The sequence below is a fragment of the Heterodontus francisci genome, chromosome 4, assembly GCF_036365525.1.
Source record: "Heterodontus francisci isolate sHetFra1 chromosome 4, sHetFra1.hap1, whole genome shotgun sequence".
Classification (NCBI taxonomy): domain Eukaryota; kingdom Metazoa; phylum Chordata; class Chondrichthyes; order Heterodontiformes; family Heterodontidae; genus Heterodontus; species Heterodontus francisci.
Genome location: NC_090374.1, coordinates 108,992,297 through 109,011,801, shown reverse-complemented (window position 1 = coordinate 109,011,801; position 19,505 = coordinate 108,992,297). Strand labels below are relative to the sequence as shown.

General features: G+C 43.2%; 1 protein-coding gene across 4 annotated transcripts in view; it reads right to left on the bottom strand.

The window, feature by feature from the left end:
* Positions 1 to 19,505, bottom strand: part of pcsk5b (proprotein convertase subtilisin/kexin type 5b) — a 503,063-nt gene that overhangs the window by 291,206 nt on the left and 192,352 nt on the right. The window lies entirely within an intron of this gene.

Sequence of the window (19,505 nt, the reverse complement as noted above, 5' to 3'; positions counted from 1 at the left end):
AAAAAAACAGGACAATTTGGTTTTGTAGCTCACCTGATGGCTCAGTTCACAAAAGCACTCATTAATTTGGAACAAAGGCCTACAGACTGCTGAGTTAACAGATCGTGGCCAGGGTGGTAGCAATACCTTTGCCTCAGCACTCCATGGCATGGCTGTTAGGGGTTGGAATGCAGGAAGGAGTGGTGGGAGATGAGAGAAAGAGGATGAAAAGAAACACAAAAAACATGTTAAAATTCTTCCTCCTGACCAGCATAGATGGTCTTTTCAGTGGGCATTGCATTAGATGTGGCTTCAATGTGGTCACTGTTTGGTGAATCTGTGCTGCAATCCTTCCAAGGCCAATATATACTTTCTAAGGTACGGTGATCCAAGGATGGAAATCGTGGAGCCTGTGGCCACCATTCTCCTTAGATATGTGAGTAGTATAGAGGACTATTCATTCCATCTTCGCTGCCTCCGGAGAATCCTTGGCATCAGGTGGCAGGACTGTATCTCCAACACCAAAGTCCTCGAGGCGGCCAACATCCCCAGCAGATACACCCTACTAAGCCAGCAGAACTTGAGATGGCTTGGCCATGTAAGCCGCATGGAAGATGGCAGGATCCCCAAGGACACACTGTACAGTGAGCTCGTCACTGGTATCAGACCCACCGGCCGTCCATGTCTCCGCTTTAAAGACGTCTGCAAACGCGACATGAAATCCTGTGACATTGATCACAGGTCGTGGGAGTCAGTTGCCAGTGATCGCCAGAGCTGGCGGGCAGCCATAAAGGCAGGGCTGAAGTGTGGTGAGTCGAAGAGACTTAGCAGTTGGCAGGAAAAAAGACAGAAGCGCAAAGGAGAGCCAACTGTGTAACAGCCCCGACAACCAATTTATCTGCAGCACCTGTGGAAGAGCCTGTCACTCTAGAATTGGCCTTTATAGCCACTCCAGGCGCTGCTTCACAAACCACTGACCACCTCCAAGCACTTACCCATTGTCTCTTGAGACAAGGAGGCCAAAGAAGATGATGATAGAGGGCTAAGAGAATTGCCAATGTTACACCCCTGCTCAAAAGAGGGGAGAGGGATAAACGCAATGGTATCTAACCCTCCTCATAACTGGCGGGGTATCCACGACAGTTTTCCATTATAATACAATCTTTTTTTTTTAAAAAGGCATTATAATGGCAATTTTAAATAAAGTACAAGTCAAAGAGGACAAAAAGTAGTTTAAAAATTAAAAATACAAGCCTAAAAGGATGCCTTGTTATACATAATATTGGCTAGTTGAGTGGGCTGGAGAAGTATGTGGTCACAAGTTGGTTTGAGCCCAGTACATTTCAAGCCAATGAAAGAAACCCATAACCTCAGTCAATTCTCCAAACATCTTTTATTTAATAGAGTATGCACATACATTTTATGTACATGTGGATTTTTTTTTTGAAAAGGCAGGTGTAAAACAAAATGTTGGGATGCAAGCAGGTTTGACTGATGCTCATAACTTGACTGTCAGTGCATACTTGAAAAAGTGCAACAGAACAGTTGAAAAGTACAACTGACACATTCCAAAGTACAAGTTACAACACACTGCAGAAGAAAGAGGCTTGGAGAAATAAAAGCTAACCTGTGATGTAATAGCTGGGGCCCTACCAAAATCAGTCAAACTCTACAAATTTCATGGTCACAGCATTTTAAGAATCACATTTAAACCATAAATTTGACAGTGTTGTAACAAACCATGAAAATGATCTATGTAAAGCAAAAAAAAAGACAACGGAGGTTTCTAGTTTCAAATGGTATTTATTGTATACTCAAAGACTATTGTAAAAAGATGACTATAAACAGGTCACATTCTTTACTCACTGAAGTCAGTGGCTGAATGTGAGTGTGGAGCAACCTGCAACTATCTTGTTCTTCATTCCCTGTCTCTGCGCTGTGAACACCTGTCCGTGATTAAACACAATGCTCTCCGCATCCACAGAGTTTGTTGGAATTGCCAGACAGTGCCATGCTAGCCTTGCAAGGTGGGGGATTCTGTATTCCGCAGAGTTCCAAAACTGTAGCACAGGCAAAGTACAATCTGCATCTTTTACAATGCTTCTATAAGCAGGAATCTCCAGCCTACACTTCTTGTCAAAACCAGGAATCGCATCAAATGAGCTTAAATCCACCATCAACAGGTGCATTTGTGCAGGTTCAAAGATATGCAGAGTTTTCAGGAATGCCGCAGAAGGTTACCGAAACCTCTGAGCCGCTTTTTCTTCACTGCTTGACTCTTTCCTGTAGCAGTAATATTGTTTGAGCTTCTTTGCCATGCAAAAAAACACATGTTGAGCATAGGCATTTAATTCAGGATCAGAGTGTTGTTGGTTTAACTGTGCTTCAGCCCGGAACAGTACATCCATTACTTTATTGTAAGTTTTATGGATTGTGACATGTCAAGATTCAAATCAAGTGATTAAATTCATCAGTCAAGCAGCATTCTTGGCAACAAACTGAACCTCCTCATTAAGTTGAGCATTGCTTAGAAGGGTTATAATGAATGTTAAAACCTGTGTTTTCGGTGTCAGTGAGAGCTCTTCTGAGATGAAGTCTGAGTAGTATTTCAGGTGAGCTACATGATACTGTACTGCCCGAAACCAAGCATTCCAATGTGTAATTACTGACTCTGGAGGAAGGGCGATGCTTTTTCTCCCAATGTCAGCTGCATTTGCAATGTGTTGCCTGTATCAAAGCTTGCGGCTAGGGCAATATTTGAGGATCTTTTTCATGTAGCTGACCAGCTTGTCGACATTACCAAACTCAATTTTCCACACCTCACGGACAAGAGAAATTATATGTACACTGCATGTAATATGGACAGCATTAGGTATTACACCTTGGACCACAGTTTTGAAAGATTTTGTCATATAGGTTACATTGTCACTAACGAAAGCAGACACTTTATTGAAATCTGCACCGTATTTTGCAACAGTTTTGATCACTTGGGAAACTGTGGTGTAATTAACAGCTTCTAAGTGGACACAGTCTACGAGCACTGTTGTTAGCTTTCCTGACTGTACATCTTCAGCCTTACCAGACATAAAATCAAACAAAACATGCAGCATATAGTTGTCTTGCTCATCAGTGGACTCATCACAAATAATTACAAAAGACTCATATGCGTTAATCGGAGACTTTGTCTTCTCACAACGTGTAGCAAAAGCCTTTGGTAGGTATTCCTGTCGTACTTTATTTGCACTTGGCAAGCAACCACAATTTTGCACATTATGTTGAATGAATAGCTGCAACTTTGGGTGATTAAGTTTTTCCAATGGTATGATGGTGCTTGGAAAAGCATCCACAAATTCCACTGTAACCAAGTGACTATTTTCTGAGCTCTCCGTCGACTCCTGAAGAGATGAAATCATTACCTGTTTTCTTGCATGTTCGTTTTCCAGCAGTATGGTGTCGACGCTCTCTTCCTGCTGTGACAGCTTTCAGACTTTAAGTGGCACTGAACTGCTGCCCACCGTACGTGATCCGACGGAACATTGCAGCTTGTAGAAATTCTTTTCACTCAATGTGCTGCAGTAATGGTTGTGGCGGTTTGTGATTTGCTCATTCTGGCATTCTCACTTGTCTGCTGATACTCGAGACTGCTTCTCTCAAAACTGCATCGGAAGCCCTCCCTGATCCATCAATCAGCGAGAGGAGCTTTGTGCCAATCACTAAAATGCATGAAGTTTGCAAAATGGCTGATTTCATAGAGGACCCGAGATTTCACAGTCCATGATGCATTTTTTATGGCTGTGAATTTGGTAGGGCCCTAGTTATAGCTTTTCAACCAATTACAATTAGTATTTTGGAGATAGGAAAATGGGAATGAAATTGGTGGAATGTAAGCCTTCCACAATCTGAAATGGAGGTGAATTACACAATTAATAAGCATCTAGCTGAGCCAGGCTACTGATATGAGCTGGAACACATTTGGTTTCAAATCTTTCAAATCATTGTGCCACATTCACTGGCTTCAAGTCTACCTTTGTTGTTATTCTTCCTGGTGGCTGTAATCAGGAAATTGCAGCTCTGGTTGCTAAGAGGCACTAGTGGACATGCTGAATTAGTGTCACTGCAAACAAATTCACCTTTCAAAAAAAAAGCTAGGCTTTTGCATTTCCAGCTGTATTTAGATGGGACCAGCTGCATTGTAAAATGTAATTTTACAACAGCAAGAGTCATTACTGATTGGTCAAACCACAGCCTCCAGGAGGAAACATGTTTCTTAGGACACAACTGGAATAAAAATGTCAAGTTCTGCATGAAGGAACTCAGAGCATCAAGCTCTTCACCAATCTCATTATTGCTTGCACTTCAAATCACTGATCCCCTTTTTTATAAGCAATCATCTCCTCATGATGCACTTTTACATTACTGCTTCTGTAGTTCTGCTCATGAGAGCAGCGTCTATACACAGCTCCCCCCAATACATTACTAAACATGCTCTCTTATCCCTGTACTATAATTATAGCCCCATGAAAATCTGAGTCGATGATTCTGCCATCTGGATAAGGAGAGTAGTTTAATCAATGTAAAGTGGACACAGGGAGCCACACAAACATTATTCGCCCAAGATCCAAACTTATAAGTGCCAAATACAAACTGCTCATTGAGTCATCAGACGTTCGAGGGCTGTGCACAAGACCGTGGCCTCTTCTGTCGCACAAGCATTAAGGTCATGTTTAAGAACCCAGCTGTTGATTAGGCCAACAGGCTCAAGGAGCTGAAAGACGTACAATTGATCCTATGATTGTGTACGTGAAAGTTGACTAAACTGTTAAGTCACCACAGTGGACAGGCCACGACAACCTGAAGACTGAAGCAAGAAATTTCAGTGATGATCACATACACAAATCTATGAATGTGGCAGGACAAATTGAGGAGTCTGTTGAAAAGGCAATTAGGATCCTTGGCTTTAGAAATAGAAGCATAGAGTACTAATGAAAAAAAAAACATTATGCTAAACCTTTATAAAATACTGGTTAGACCCCAGCTGGAGCATGGGGGAAATTCTATCAGCTCTTTGGAGGCAGGTTTGGAAATGTGATGCTGGGGGGGCTGGTGCAAGTGGCTTGCTGGGAAAATTTTAAAGAAGTGTTTCTGGTGATCCTGTGATAATTTCTGCCCTGAACCAAAGACCAGCAGCATTTTGTTATCCGAACTCTCATCACAATTTATTTTCTATATTTGACTTGGCATTTTTATTTTTTTTTATTTGTTCACAGGATGCAGGTTGCACTGGCTAGGCTAGCATTTATTGCCCATCCCTAATTGCCCTTTAGAAGGTTGTGGCGAGCTGCCTTCTTGAACCTCTGCAGTCCTTGGGGTGTAGGTACACCCACAGTGCTGTTAGGAAGGGAGTTCCAAGATTTTGATCCAGTGACAGTGAAGGAATGACAATATAGTTCCAAGTCAGGATGGCGTGGAGGGGAACTTACAGGTGGCAATGTTCCCAGGCATCTGCTGCCCATGTCCTTCTAGGTGGTAGAGGTCGCGGGTTTGGAAGGTGCTGTCGAAGAAGCCTTGATGAGTTGCTGCACTGCATCTTGTAGATGGTACACACTGCTGCCATCGTGCATCGGTGGTGGAGGGAGTGAATGTCGAGGGTGGTGGATTCACTCATGATGCCGCCGCAGGGACAGTAAATTCTTAATGCAGCAAACTACAGGTACAAGCCCATGCTTTACCTTTTTCGTGTGCAGCATATGTGGCTATAATTTGCCGTATGACTCCTTCCTATATGTCCCGCCACATATAACGTATCAATTCCCAATTTTCTCCCAGTCCCTGCATCACCTGAAAATGACTGTTCCAAACCTTCAACATTATTCAACTAGTTGTTGATGCATGCAATAGTAACCAGGAAGTGACTGTTTTCTGATTTTCCAACCTTTTTGGCAAGACACCTGGTCCCCCTTCTTGGTACATCTTCATAGCAGCATGGCCAAGATTGATTTTCATCCTGCCACTGAACTTTAAATCTCAGATCATTTAGCACACCTTAGATGAGCTGTACCATGTTCATTTCAACGCATTTTCACAACATAAATCCCTACCAAGTACTATACTTTCCCTGAAAATAAGCTTTTCCTCCTAAGCACCAATTTATAAAAGTGTCCAACCTGGTTACAATGTATCACCACAGGTAAAGTAGGTTTTCAAAGCGACAAGAAATGCAAACTAATTGCACATGGTAGAGACGTAAACAAGGATACAATTCAAACCAGGTGCTTCAATTACATCATAAGGCTCAAGAGTAGTTCAAACAGTTTAGGAACAGCAGGAGGTGGAGGCTGAATCACAGCTTGTGACGTCCTGCTCAGCAAATTTTATTTTATACACACAATATGTACTCATTCCACTCTCGTAACATTCCTTGGGAGTCAAACATTTTGTTTTATAAAGAGGTTATTTTTGTTTTAAGGGTATAAAAACTGAATTAGAAAAAAGTCTGGAGCCAGAGTCTGGTAGGCCTACAATGCAGGATGTGTTATAAAGGGAATATGAGGTTATCAGGTGCTCCAGGCACCCAGATATCTGGTCTGTTCCATCATTCCCTCCAGTCATCCTCCTACAGTGCAACTTGGTAAAGCAGTACTGCACTCTCCAGCTGTCACAGGAGATTCAAGGAATGTTGTTAGTTATCGTAGCTTCCTTCCTCACCTAAAATTGAAACATACAGGCATACCAGTGGGCACAACATTTGCAGATAAACTCAAACAGGCCAAAAGGACAAGTAGTGTATGGGGAAATGGTAAAATTCACATTGTACACCAGGGGATGTTCTTGGGTGTGGTTAAGACATGTTGTTGAGGTGGAAGAGAGATGTTTACTTTGTGTCTTTACTCTGTTGATGTAGAGGTTTACTTTAAACGTTTACTCTGCAATAAAATGTCTTAGTGCCAGGTAGGGGGCATGTCATATTAGATTTAGTAATGAGCAATGAACTAGATTTATTTAACAGCCCTGTAGTGCATGAACATTTATCTAACAGAAAACATAATATGCTCAACTTCAACTTAGCTTTTGAAAGGGAGAAACATGAAACAGCTAAGATTCGAGATTTAGGTATGGCTGATTTCAATTGGATGAGACAGAGACTGTCCACAGTAAACCGGCAAATCTGTAAATGGGTAAAATGACAGAAGATCAGTGGAAAGTATTCAAAAAACAATGTGATACAGAACCCAAAGGGCAAGACCTCTACTTGCCAAAATAAAAATCACAGATGACTAGAGAGATTAGGGATAACAAAAAAAAATAAAAGAAGAAGCGTACAAGAATACAAAAAAAAGCAGAGATCCTGGCAAATGGGAAAGATAAAGAGCAAGGTTAACAAAATAGATAGCATGAGCTACAAATATGGAGTATGAAAAGAAACTTACCGGGGATATCAAAATCAACACAAAATATTCAGAATTCTGTTAGGAATAAGAGTGGTCAAGAGCAATGTGGATCCCTCAAACAGATAGCAGTGATAGCTAATGAAAGTATGGGCATGTTGAATAATTATATTGCGCCAATGTTTATCTCTTCTTTGGCCTCCTTATCTCGAGAGACAATGGATACGCGCCTGGAGGTGGTCAGTGGTGTTTGGAGCAGCGCCTGGAGTGGCTATAAAGGCCAATTCTAGAGTGACAGGCTCTTCCACAGGTGCTGCAGAAAAATTTGTTTGTCGGGGCTGTTACACAGTTGGCTCTCCTCTTGCACTTCTGTCTTTTTTCCTGCCAACTGCTAAATCACTGACTCGCCACACTTTAGCACCGCCTTTATGGCTGCCCGCCAGCTTTGGCGAACGCTGGCAACTGACTCCCACGACTTGTGATCAATGTCACAGGACTTCATGTTGCGTTTGCAGACGTCTTTAAAGCGGAGACATGGACGACCGGTAGGTCTGATACCAGTGGCGAGCTCGCTGTACAATGTGTCTTTGGGGATCCTGCCATCTTCCATGCGGCTCACATAGCCAAGCCATCTCAAGCGCCGCTGGCTCAGTAGGGTGTACAAGCTGGGGATGTTGGCTGCCTCAAGGACTTCTGTGTTGGAGATACGGCCCTGCCACCTGATGCCAAGTATTCTCCGGAGGCAGCGAAGATGGAATGAATTGAGACGTCGCTCTTGGCTGACATACATTGTCCAGGCCTCGCTGCCATGGAGCAAGGTACTGAGGACACAGGCTTGATACACTCGGACTTTTGCGTTCCGTGTCAGTGCGCCATTTTCCCACACTCTCTTGGCCAGTCTGGACATAGCAGTGGAAGCCTTTCCCACGCGCTTGTTGATTTCTGCATCGAGAGACAGGTTACTGGTGATAGTTGAGCCTAGGTAGGTGAACTCTTGAACCACTTCCAGAGCATGGTCGCCAATATTGATAGATGGGGCATTTCTGACGTCCTGTCCCATAATGTTCATTTTCTTAAGGCTGATGGTTAGGCCAAATTCATTGCAGGCAGCCACAAACCTGTCGATGAGACTCTGCAGACACTCTTCAGTGTGAGATGTTAATGCAGCATCGTCAGCAAAGAGGAGTTCCCTGATGAGGACTTTCCACACTTTGGTCTTCGCTTTTAGACGGGCAAGGTTGAACAACCTTCCACCTGATCTTGTGTGGAGGAAAATTCCTTCTTCAGAGAACTTGAATGCATGTGAGAGCAGCAGGGAGAAGATGAACCCAAACAGTGTCGGTCCGAGAACACAGCCCTGTTTCACGCCACTCAGGATTGGAATGGGGTCTGATGAGGTGCCGCTATGCTGAATTGTGCCTTTCATATTGTCATGGAATGAGGTGATGATACTTAGTAGCTTTGGTGGGCATCCAATCTTTTCTAGTAGTCTGAAGAGACCACTTCTGCTGACGAGTTCAAAGGCTTTGGTGAGATCAATGAAAGCAATGTAGAGGGGCATCTGTTGTTCACGGCATTTCTCCTGTAGCTGGTGAAGGGAGAACAGCATGTCAATGGTGGATCTCTCTGCTCGAAAGCCACACTGTGCCTCAGGGTAGACACGCTCGGCCAGCTTCTGGAGCCTGTTTAAAGCGACACGAACAAAGACTTTCCCCACTATGCTGAGCAGTGAGATTCCACGGTAGTTGTTGCAGTCACCGCGGTCACCCTTGTTCTTATAGAGGGTGATGATATTGGCATCGCACATGTCCTGTGGTACTGCTCCCTCATCCCAGCACAGGAAAAGCAATTCGTGCAGAGCTGAAAGTATAGCACGCTTGGCAGACTTAATGATTTCAGGGGTAATGCTGTCCTTCCCAGGGGCTTTTCCGCTGGCTGGAGAATCAATGGCATCACTGAGTTCCGATTTTGTTGGCTGTACGTCCAGCTCATCCATGACTGGCAGAGACAGGGTTGCATTGAGGGCAGTCTCAGTGACAACATTTTCCCTGGAGTACAGTTCTCTGTAGTGTTCCACCCAGCGGTCCATTTGCTTGAGTTGGTCAGTGATTGTGTCCCCTGATTTAGATTTGAGGGGGGCAATCTTCTTGACGGTTGGCCCAAAAGCTCTCTTAATGCCATCATACATCTCTCTGATATTTCCTGTGTCAGAGGCCAGCTGAATATGACTGCATAGGTGTTGCCAGTAGTCATTTGCGCAGCGCCTGGCTGTTCTTTGTGCAGCGCTTCTGGCTGTTTTAAGTGTTACGGATGTTAACTCGCTGGGGGCTTTCTTGTAGTTCAGCAGTGCAATGCACTTAGCGGCTATGACAGGTTCCAGCCCTTCAATGTGAGATTGAAACCAGTCTGCCTTCCGCTTCACACAATTGTCATAGGTGGTCATTGCTGAGTCATAGATGGCGTCTCTGATGTGGGCCCACTTGGTCCCTGCATCCCCTGTGGGAGTGTTTTGGAGGGCTTTTTCAAGTGAATTTAGAAACTTGCGTAACAGCTGTGGATGAGAAATTCTGCTAGTGCTGATGCGCGGGCGGCCCTTCTGCTTGGAGTGATGCAGCTTCTTTGGTTTGAGGCTAACCGTGCTGCACACCAGGGAGTGGTCGGTGTCACAGTCCACACTGTGGAAGCTGCGTGTGATTTGAACACTGTTTAAAGAGGCTCTAAAGAGATTCTATAAGTATATAAAAAGAGTAAAAGGGTAGCTAGGGAGAGAGTAGGTCCCCTTAAGGATCAGTGTGGTAATCTATGTGTGGAGCCACGGGAAATGGGCGAGGTCTTAAATGAATACTTCTCATCTGTATTTACTGTGGAGAAGGTCATGGAAGCGAGTGAGTTCAAGGGAGGGAACGGCGATATCCTGGAGCATATCAACATTACAACAGAGGAGATGTTGGAGGTTTTGAAATGTATTAAGGTGGATAAATCCCCATGGCCTGACCAGGTGTATCCTAGGATGCTATGGGAAGCAAGGGAGGAGATTGCTGGGGCCCTGGCAGAGATTTTTGTGTCATCGTTAGCCACGGTGAGGTATTATGGTTGGCATGGACGTGGTGGGCCGAAGGGCCTGTTTCTATGACTCTAATATATTAAAGTGAATGGGCCAGGTACACAGATCATTAAAATGCCATGAACCGTTGCAGAAAATAAACAAAAAGAATAATGCATTGCTGGCCTTTACATCTAGAGGATTACAAGGGGGTAGAAGTCATTCTTTAGCTATACAAAGTCCTGGTTAAGCCACACCTGGAGTACTGTGAATGGTTCTGAGCACCACACCTTAGGAAGAATATATTGGCCTTCGAGGGAGTGCAGCGTAGATAGAAACATAGAAAAATAGGAGCAGAAGTAAGCTATTCGGCCCTTTGAGCCTGTTCCGCCATTCAATACGATCATGACTGATCATCCAAACTCAGTCACCTGTTCCCGCTTTCTCCCCGCATCCCTTGATTCCTTTAGCCCTAACTATATCTAACTCTTTATTGAATATACTTAATGATTTGGCCTCATCTGCTTTCTGTGGTAGAGAATTCCACAGGTTCACCACTCTCTGGGTGAAGATATTCCTCCTCACCTCAGTCCTAAATGGCTTACCCCTTATCCTTAGACTGTGACCCCTGGTCCTGGACTGCATGCCATCAGGAACATCCTTCCTGCATCTCGTCTGTCCAGTCCTGTTAGAAATTTACAGGTTTCTATGAGATCCCCTTTCATTCTTCTAAACTCTAGCGAATACAAGCGTTATTGACCCAATCTCTCTCCATAAGTCAGTCCTGCCATCCCAGGAATCAGTCTGGTGAACCTTTGCTTCACTCCCTCCGTAGCAAGAACATCCTTCCTCAGATAAGGGAACCAAAACTGCACACAATACTCCAGATGTGGTCTCAGCAAGGCCTTGTATAATTGCAGCAAGACATCCTTGCTCCTGTAATCGAATCCTCTCGCTATGAAGGCCAACATACCATTTGCCTTCTTAACTGCCTGCTGCACCTGCATGCTTACTTCCAGCGACTGGTGCACAAGGACACCCAGGTCTCGCTGCACCTCCCCTTTTCCCAATCTATCGCCATTCAGATAATAATCTGCCTTTCTGTTTTTGCCACTAAAGTGGATAACCTCACATTTATCCACATTATACTCCATGTATTTGGCCACTCGCTCAACCTGTCCAAATCACACTGGAGCTTCTCTGCATCCTCCTTACAGCTTACATTTCCACCCAGCTTTGTGCTGTCTGCAAACTTGGATATATTACATTTAATTCCCTCATCTATATCATTAACATACATTGTGAATAGCTGGGGTCCTAGCACTGATCCCTGCGGTACCCCACTAGTCACTGCCTGCCACTGGGAAAAAGACCCGTTTATTCCTACTCTTTGTTTCCTGTCTGCCAACCAGTTCTCTATCCATGTCAGTACCTTACCCCCAATCCCATGTGCTTTAATTCTGCATGCTAATCTATGTGGGACCTTTTCGAAAGCCTTCTGAAAGTCCAAATACACCACATCCACTGGTTCCCCCTTCTCTATTCTACTGGTTACATCCTCAAAAAATTCCAGTAAATTTGTGAGGCATGATTTCCCTTTCACAAATCCATGTTGACTTTGTCCGATCCTGTCATTGTTTTCCAAGTGCTCTGCTATTATATCTTTTATAATGGACTCTAGCATTTTCCCCACTACTGATCTCAGGCTAACTGGTCTATAATTCATCCTGTCATTGTTTTCCAAGTGCTCTGCTATTATATCTTTTATAATGGACTCTAGCATTTTCCCCACTACTGATCTCAGGCTAACTGGTCTATAATTCCCTGTTTTCTCTCTGCCTCCTTTTTTAAATAGTGGGGTTAAATTACCTACCCTCCAATCCATTGGAACTGTTCCAGAGTCTATAGAATTTTGAAAAATGACCAGCAATGCATTTACTATTTCTAGGGCCACTTCCTTAAGTACTCTGGGATGTAGATTATCAGACCCTGGGGATTTATTGGCCTTCAATCCCTCAATTTCCCTAACACCATTTCCCTACTAATACTGATTTCATACAGTTCCTCTTTCTCACTAGACCCTATGTTTCCCAACATTTCTGGAAGGTAATTTGTGTCCTCCTTTGTGAAGACAGAACCAAAGTTTGTATTTATTTGGTCTCCCCCATTTCTTTGTTCCCCATTATAAATTTCCCCATTTCTGACTGTAAGGGACCCACATTTGTCTTCACTAATCTTTTTCTCTTCACATCTGTAAAAGCTTTTACAGTCAGTTTTTATGTCCTGTACAAGCTTACTCTTGTACTCTATTTTCCCTTCTTAAATCATACTTTGTCCTCCTTTGCTGAATTCTAAACTGCTCCCAATCCTCAGTTTTGCTGCTTGTTCAGGCCATTTTATATTTCTCCTCCTTGGATCTAATATTAGCCCTAATTTCTTTTGTAAGCCACCCTTCCTGTTTTATTTTTGTGCCAGACAGGAATGAACAATTCTTGTAATTCATCCATGCGCTCTTTAAATGCTAGCCATTGCCTATCAATTGTCAACCCTTTAAGTAACGTTCCCCAATCTATCATAGCCAACTTGCACCTCATACCTTCATACTTGCCTTTATTTAGATGCACGACCCTAGTCTTGGAATCAACTCTCTCTCTCCATCTTAATGAAGAATTCTGTGATGTTATGGTCGCTCTTCCCCAAGGGACCCCGCGCAACAAGATTGTTAACTAATCCTCTCCCATTACACAATACCCAGTCTAGGATGGCCTGTTCTCCAGTTGGTTCCGCAACGTATTGGTCCAAAAAGCCATCACGTACGCATTCCAGGAATTCCTCCTCTACAGTATTATTGCTAATTTGGTTTGCTCAATCTATATGTAGATTAAAATCACCCAGAATTACAGTTGCACCTTTATTGTATATGTCTCTAATTTCCTGTTTAATGCCATCCTCTACATCACCACTGCTGTTTGGGGGTCTATATATAACCCCCGCCAATGTTTTCTGACTCTTGGTGTTTCTTAGCTCCACCCATACAGATTCCGCATCAGGATTCTCCGAGCTAATATCCTTCCTCACTATTGTATTGATTACCTCTTTTACTAACAAGGCTACTCCACCTGCTTCCCTTTTTGCCTGTCTTTCCTAAATATTGAATACCGTTAGATGTTCAGTTCCCATCCTTGGTCACCCTGCAGCCATGTCTCCGTATTCGCAACTATATCGTATCCATTTACATCTATTTGTGCAGTTAATTCGCCTACCTTATTGCGAATATTCCGCGCATTGAGACACAATGCCTTTAGCCTCGTCTTTTTAACATTCTTAGTCATCTTAGCATTAGTTTGCACTATGGCCCTATTTGTTTCTTGCCCTTAATTTCTATGCCTTCCACTTTTGTCTTTTTGTTTTTTGTCTCTATCCTTGTTTCCTCCTCAGACTCCGCATGCTGGTTCCCATCCCCCTCCCATTCGAGTTTAAATCCTCCCCAACAGCACTAGCAAATGCCCCTGAGAGGACATCGGTTCCAGTGCTGCCTGAGTGTAACCTGTCCCGCTTGTACAGGTCTCACCTTCCCCAGAACCGGTCCCGAAGTCCCAGGAATCTAAATCCCTCCCTCCTGCACCATTTCTCCAGCCACACATTCATCTGGTCCATTCTCCATTCCCTATACTCACTAACACGTGGCACAGGAAGTAATCTTGAGATTATTACCTTTGAGGTCCTGCTTTTTAATTTAGCTCCTAACTCCTTAAACTCATCTCGCAGGACCGCATCCCTTTTTCCAGCTATGTCGTTGGCACCGACATGCACCACGACCACTGGCTGTTCACCCTCCCCCTTCAGAATGTCCTGCAGCTGCTCAGAGACATCCCTAACCCTAGTACCAGGGAGGCAACATACCATCCTGGAGTCTCGTTTGCAGCCACAAAAATGCCTGTCTGTTCCCTTTACAATTGAATCTCCTATCACTATGGCTCTCCCAGTCTCTCTCCCCCCACTATAGTGCAGCAGAGCCAGACCTGCCTGCGCCTACTACTCCGCCTGGTGGTCACCCATCCCTTTTCTGCCTGTGCAGCCATTACTTATGGTGTGACCACCTTGCTAAATATGCTATCCACAACGTCCTCAGCATCGCAGATGCTCCGCAGTGAATCCATCCGCAGCTCCAGCTCTGTAATGCGGGTAGCCAGTAGCTGCAGATGGATACATGTCCTGCACACGTGTTTGTCAGGGACACTGGAAGCATCCCTGATTTCTCACATAGTGCAGGAGGAGCATATCACGGGTGCAAGCTCCATGTCATGACTTAGTTAGATTACTTAGTTACACCCTTTACAAAATACTAACTGCACTAAGCGCCTTATTCTACTCCAAACACTATCCACTAAAATCTAAAGTCCTTAATAAATTACACTCATTTTTAAAAAAAAAACACTTTAGTAATACGAACCTCATCACCTATAAGGTAGGTTTAAAAAAAAAACTTTCCCCTGATTTTTTTAAAGCTATTTCCAGGCACGAACAGCTATTACTCACCAACCAATCACCTTGCAGCTTTCCTGTGATGTCACTTGACATTTTTTTCAAACTCTGCCACGCCTGGACTGCTCTTATTACTGGTTGGAGGGGGCAATGTCTCTGGAGTTGAAGGGTTTTGATCCTTGGGCTCAATTTATCCTCTTCTCTCGCTCGGTGTTCTCCCCACAGGTCTGCTCCTCTCCTGGAAGGTATGTGACTGGGCCTCGATCCTCGGGCTCAACTTATCCTCTTCTCTCACTCGGCGTTCTCCCCACAGGTCCGCTCCTCTCCCAGAAGGTAAGTGACTGGGCCTCGAGCCCAATTTATCCTCTTCTCTCGCTCGGCATTCTCCCCACAGGTCCGCTCCTCTCCGCTCCCGGAAGGCAAGTAGATTTACTAGAATGATACATAGACTCCAAGGGTTACATTTGAGGAGGGATCAAAATGAACTGGGGTTGCATTGCCTGGAATTTAGAAGGTTAAGGTATGATTTGATCAAAGTTTACATGATATTAAGGAGGGCAGATAGCGCAGAGAGAGAGAGAGAAACTATTTAAGTTAGTTGGGAAGTCTCGGAATAGGGGCATAGTATAAAAATGAGATCCAACCCTTTCAGGGGTGATATTAGGAAGCACTTCTGCACACAAAGGTTGGAGAAGTTTGGAACTCTATTCCATTACCTCAGTGACCACACTCCAAAAGTAATTGAGCGGTTGTGCTTTGCACCATCCTGAGGTCATGAAAGGCACTATATAAATGCAATTCTTTCTCTTTTACCAGAGTGACCAGTGATTCTGAACCTGAGAAAACATTTATTATAAAACCCATAAGGTGAAAGCTCCAAAGAAAATACATGTTATGAATGTGTGACACATATAGATATATGTTCGCACCCATTTTTGAAGTCATTGTACAATTAAAGGTACATTCACATATATATGTCTGTGCACAATGAGGAAATATTGAAAGTACATGCACATGCATATTTTATGAAGTCAGTACATATCCTTGGAATGTTACCTGTTCTTTTGATATGTGAACTATTGAAAGCCTCACAGGACTACAAGTAATATCCAAAGAAAACATGGGTTATTATAACGTAACTAGAACATACATGTACAAATAGTTACTGCATGAGCCACATCTGAACACATCTCACTGTCGAGCTACACCCACAACTCCCTGGTCATGTATGACGTAACATCACTTCCTCCGGTGATCTTCACTTACAGCTCTTAAGGTTGTCCCACAACAATCCTGGCATGAACCTTGCAGTTCACAGGGTTGAGACAGCTTGTGTGGTTTTGGTCTAGCATACTGGCAGCCAATATTTAGGTAAACTTTCGCATGATCCAGGGTTTGCAATAAAGAACCTTTTCTTTGTACACTGCTACTGTAATACATCATGCGCCAACAAATTCTATTCCTCTCTTCAAAAGGTGGACTGGATACTCTTGCCAAATTGAGACACTGGCTTTCAACCAAGTGATTTTACTTCTACACGTGATAGATAACTCAACAGTAATATACCATAGCTATGTACTATCTGTTTCCCAATGCTGCTTGAGTGCATAAAAATATTAAAGATACTTCCTCTCTAATCATAGACTCTAAACAAAATTCTGTAACTCAACCTAGCCCATTTCCTTGGCTAGATTGCCAATGATTTTAAGAACAAAGAGGCTGAATCACTTGTCTGCGAGGTTCATTGCTGACTGAAAACTGATGGTGGACTGCCAATATAATTCTGTAAGAAGTTTCAGGCCACAAGCTGTCAAATCTGAGGCTTCAACAAATCGTTACAAAAATGTACTTTTTGTCTGTGCTAAATTTTTTCAAATTCTATTTTTTTTTTAAATTCTTAGAACTTTCAAGTAAACAGTTGAAACAGAATCACAAAGGGTGTTTATCTAAAGGGAGCAATTCGATTTAGCCTGCCCTCTTCTCAAAGTCTAAAAACATACATCAAAGCCACCACCCCATGTTGGTGCCTATTGTTTGATTTGTGACTCGTTGTTTAGCATATATTCCCATGAATATAATGTATTTGAGAGATGCCTAATAAATAGTTAGCCATCAATATTGAATGCAAAGCCAATCTTTGACCATGGCATAGGATGCTCATTCTTAAATGGATAGTTTTGCGTAATTCACATCATAAAACTTTCTTTTGCCTCCAGTCTTATCAATTTGCGCTTGGAAAGAACACTGTAACTAGCATGTCTGGAACGGAACAGAACTTCTCCTTTTATATGCTGATTTTAGTGATAAAAAGACCAAGTTAAAAATGTTCAGCACTGACAAAAAAGAACATTTGTTGCAATAAAAATGGTAAACAACTACTCGTATTTATATGGCATCTTTAACATAGTACAACTCCAAAAGACACTTCATAGGAGCATTGAAAAACAAAATTTGATACTAAGCGACATAAGGAGATATTAAGGCAGATGATCAAAGTTTGGGTCGAAGGGTTAGATTTTAAGGATCATCTTAAAGGAGGAGAGGTAGAGAACTGGAGGGGTTTAGGAAAAGCTTGGGGTCCAGACACCTGAAATCATGGCCACCAGTGGAAGAGTGATGAAAATCTGAGATGCAGAAGGGGCTACAATTGGAGGAGCAAAGAGATCTCGGAGGGTAGTGGGGCTGGAGGAGATGAGAAGGGAGACCATGGTGAGATGTGAAAACAAGGATGAGAATTTTTTTTAAAAAGAGGTATTGCTCAACTGGGAACCAATTTAGGTCAGCAAGCACAGAGGTGATGGGTGGATGGAATATTTTTTTCATATTCATTCATGGGATATGAGGTGGTGGTGATGAGACCGACAAGTGGAGAGTATTCCATCACACTCCTGCCATGTGTCGTTAAGACGTTGGATGGGCTTTGAGGAGTTAGTTGTTGCAGAATACCCAGCCTCTGACCTGCTTTTGTAGCTACAGTATTTATGTGGCTAGTCCAGTTAAGTTTCTGGTCAACAGTAACCCTCAGAATGTTGTTGGTGGGGGAATTCAGTGATGGTAATGCCGTTGAACGTCAATGGAAAGCTGTTGGCCTCTCTCTTGTTGCTGATGGTCATTGTCTGGCACTTCGGTGACACAAATGTTACTTGCCACTCATCAGTTCAGGCTTGAATGTTGTCCAGGTCTTGCTGTATGCAGGCGTGGCCTTCATTAGCTGAGGGCTTGTGAATGGAACTGAACACTGTGCAATCATCAGCAAACATCTCCACTTCTGACTTTATGATGGAGGGGAGATCATTAATGAAGTAGCTGAAGATGTTGAGCTTAGGACATTACCTTCAGAAACTCCTGCAACCATGTCCTGTGCTGAGGTAATTGGCCTCCAACAACCACAACCATCTTCCTTTGTGCTGGGTATGACTCCAGCCACTGGAGAGTCCCCCCACCCTGCCGATTCCCAGTGAATTCAAATTTATTAGGGCTCCTTGATGCCACACTCAATCAAAATGCTGACTTGATGCCAAGGGCAGTTTCTCTCACTTTACCTCTGGAATTCAGCCCTTTGTCCAGGTTTGGACCAAGGATGTAATGAGGTCTGCAGCTGAGCAGGCCTAGTGGAGCCCAAACTGAGTAACAACGAGCAGGTACAGCTTAATAGCGCTGTTGGCATCACCTTCCATCACGGAGAGGAGACGAATGGAGCAGTAATTGGTCCGACTGGATTTGTCCTGATATTTTGGGGACTTAACATACCTGGGCAATTTTCCGCTTTGTTAGGTGGATGCCAGTGTTGTAGCTGCACTGGAACAGCTTAGTTAGAGGCACAGCTAGTTCTGGAGCACAACTCTTCAGCGCTATAGCTGGGTTGTTGTTGGGACGAGGAGGTTTGGTTTGGTTTGGATACAGGCAAAAGGATGTTGAAATCTTAAAATATGATGGAAAAAATATTTGATTGCATCCCCAAGTATTCATATAATGTTATAGAACAATGTTATAGTGGTACAAATAAGTTGATGCAGTAGGGTTTGGCTTGGGGAGAGTTTATAGACGCAAAAAAAAAATTCTAACCTTCCAAATGATTCTGCTTATATTAGAGTCCCCTAGAAGTGGGAGGGATAATTGTTACCTTTATTAATGCACATGAGAAAAAGCATTTGTACTTCAATGGAATCAGCTAGAAATGGATTACATTGCAATGGTTAAAATCAGCATGCAAAGGATAAAAAAAACCTCAAGCATCTTTTAGAAGCAAATGGCTAAAAGGAATGGTGGGGTGGGAAAGGGGTATAGTTTTATAAAAGGTCTGGCCAAGAAACACAAGAGAATAATTAAGATCATATTTCAGCTGCGAAAGGTGATGTCACCAGTATGATCTTCTGGATTCTGAAAGGCATATCTGCATAAAATTACACTGATATTACAAAGGTTAGATAATTTGTACCGGATGCATGCACGAACAATTCAACTGCCAATAATCCATCTCAGAACACATTTGCTTTTCTCATGTGCCAGTCACAGTTCAGACAGTGATTAAATCCGCATTTTCCCCCAACTCAAAGTGCATGACAACCCAGGTCAAAGAAAGCATTCAAACAATCCATCACAGCCCTATACTG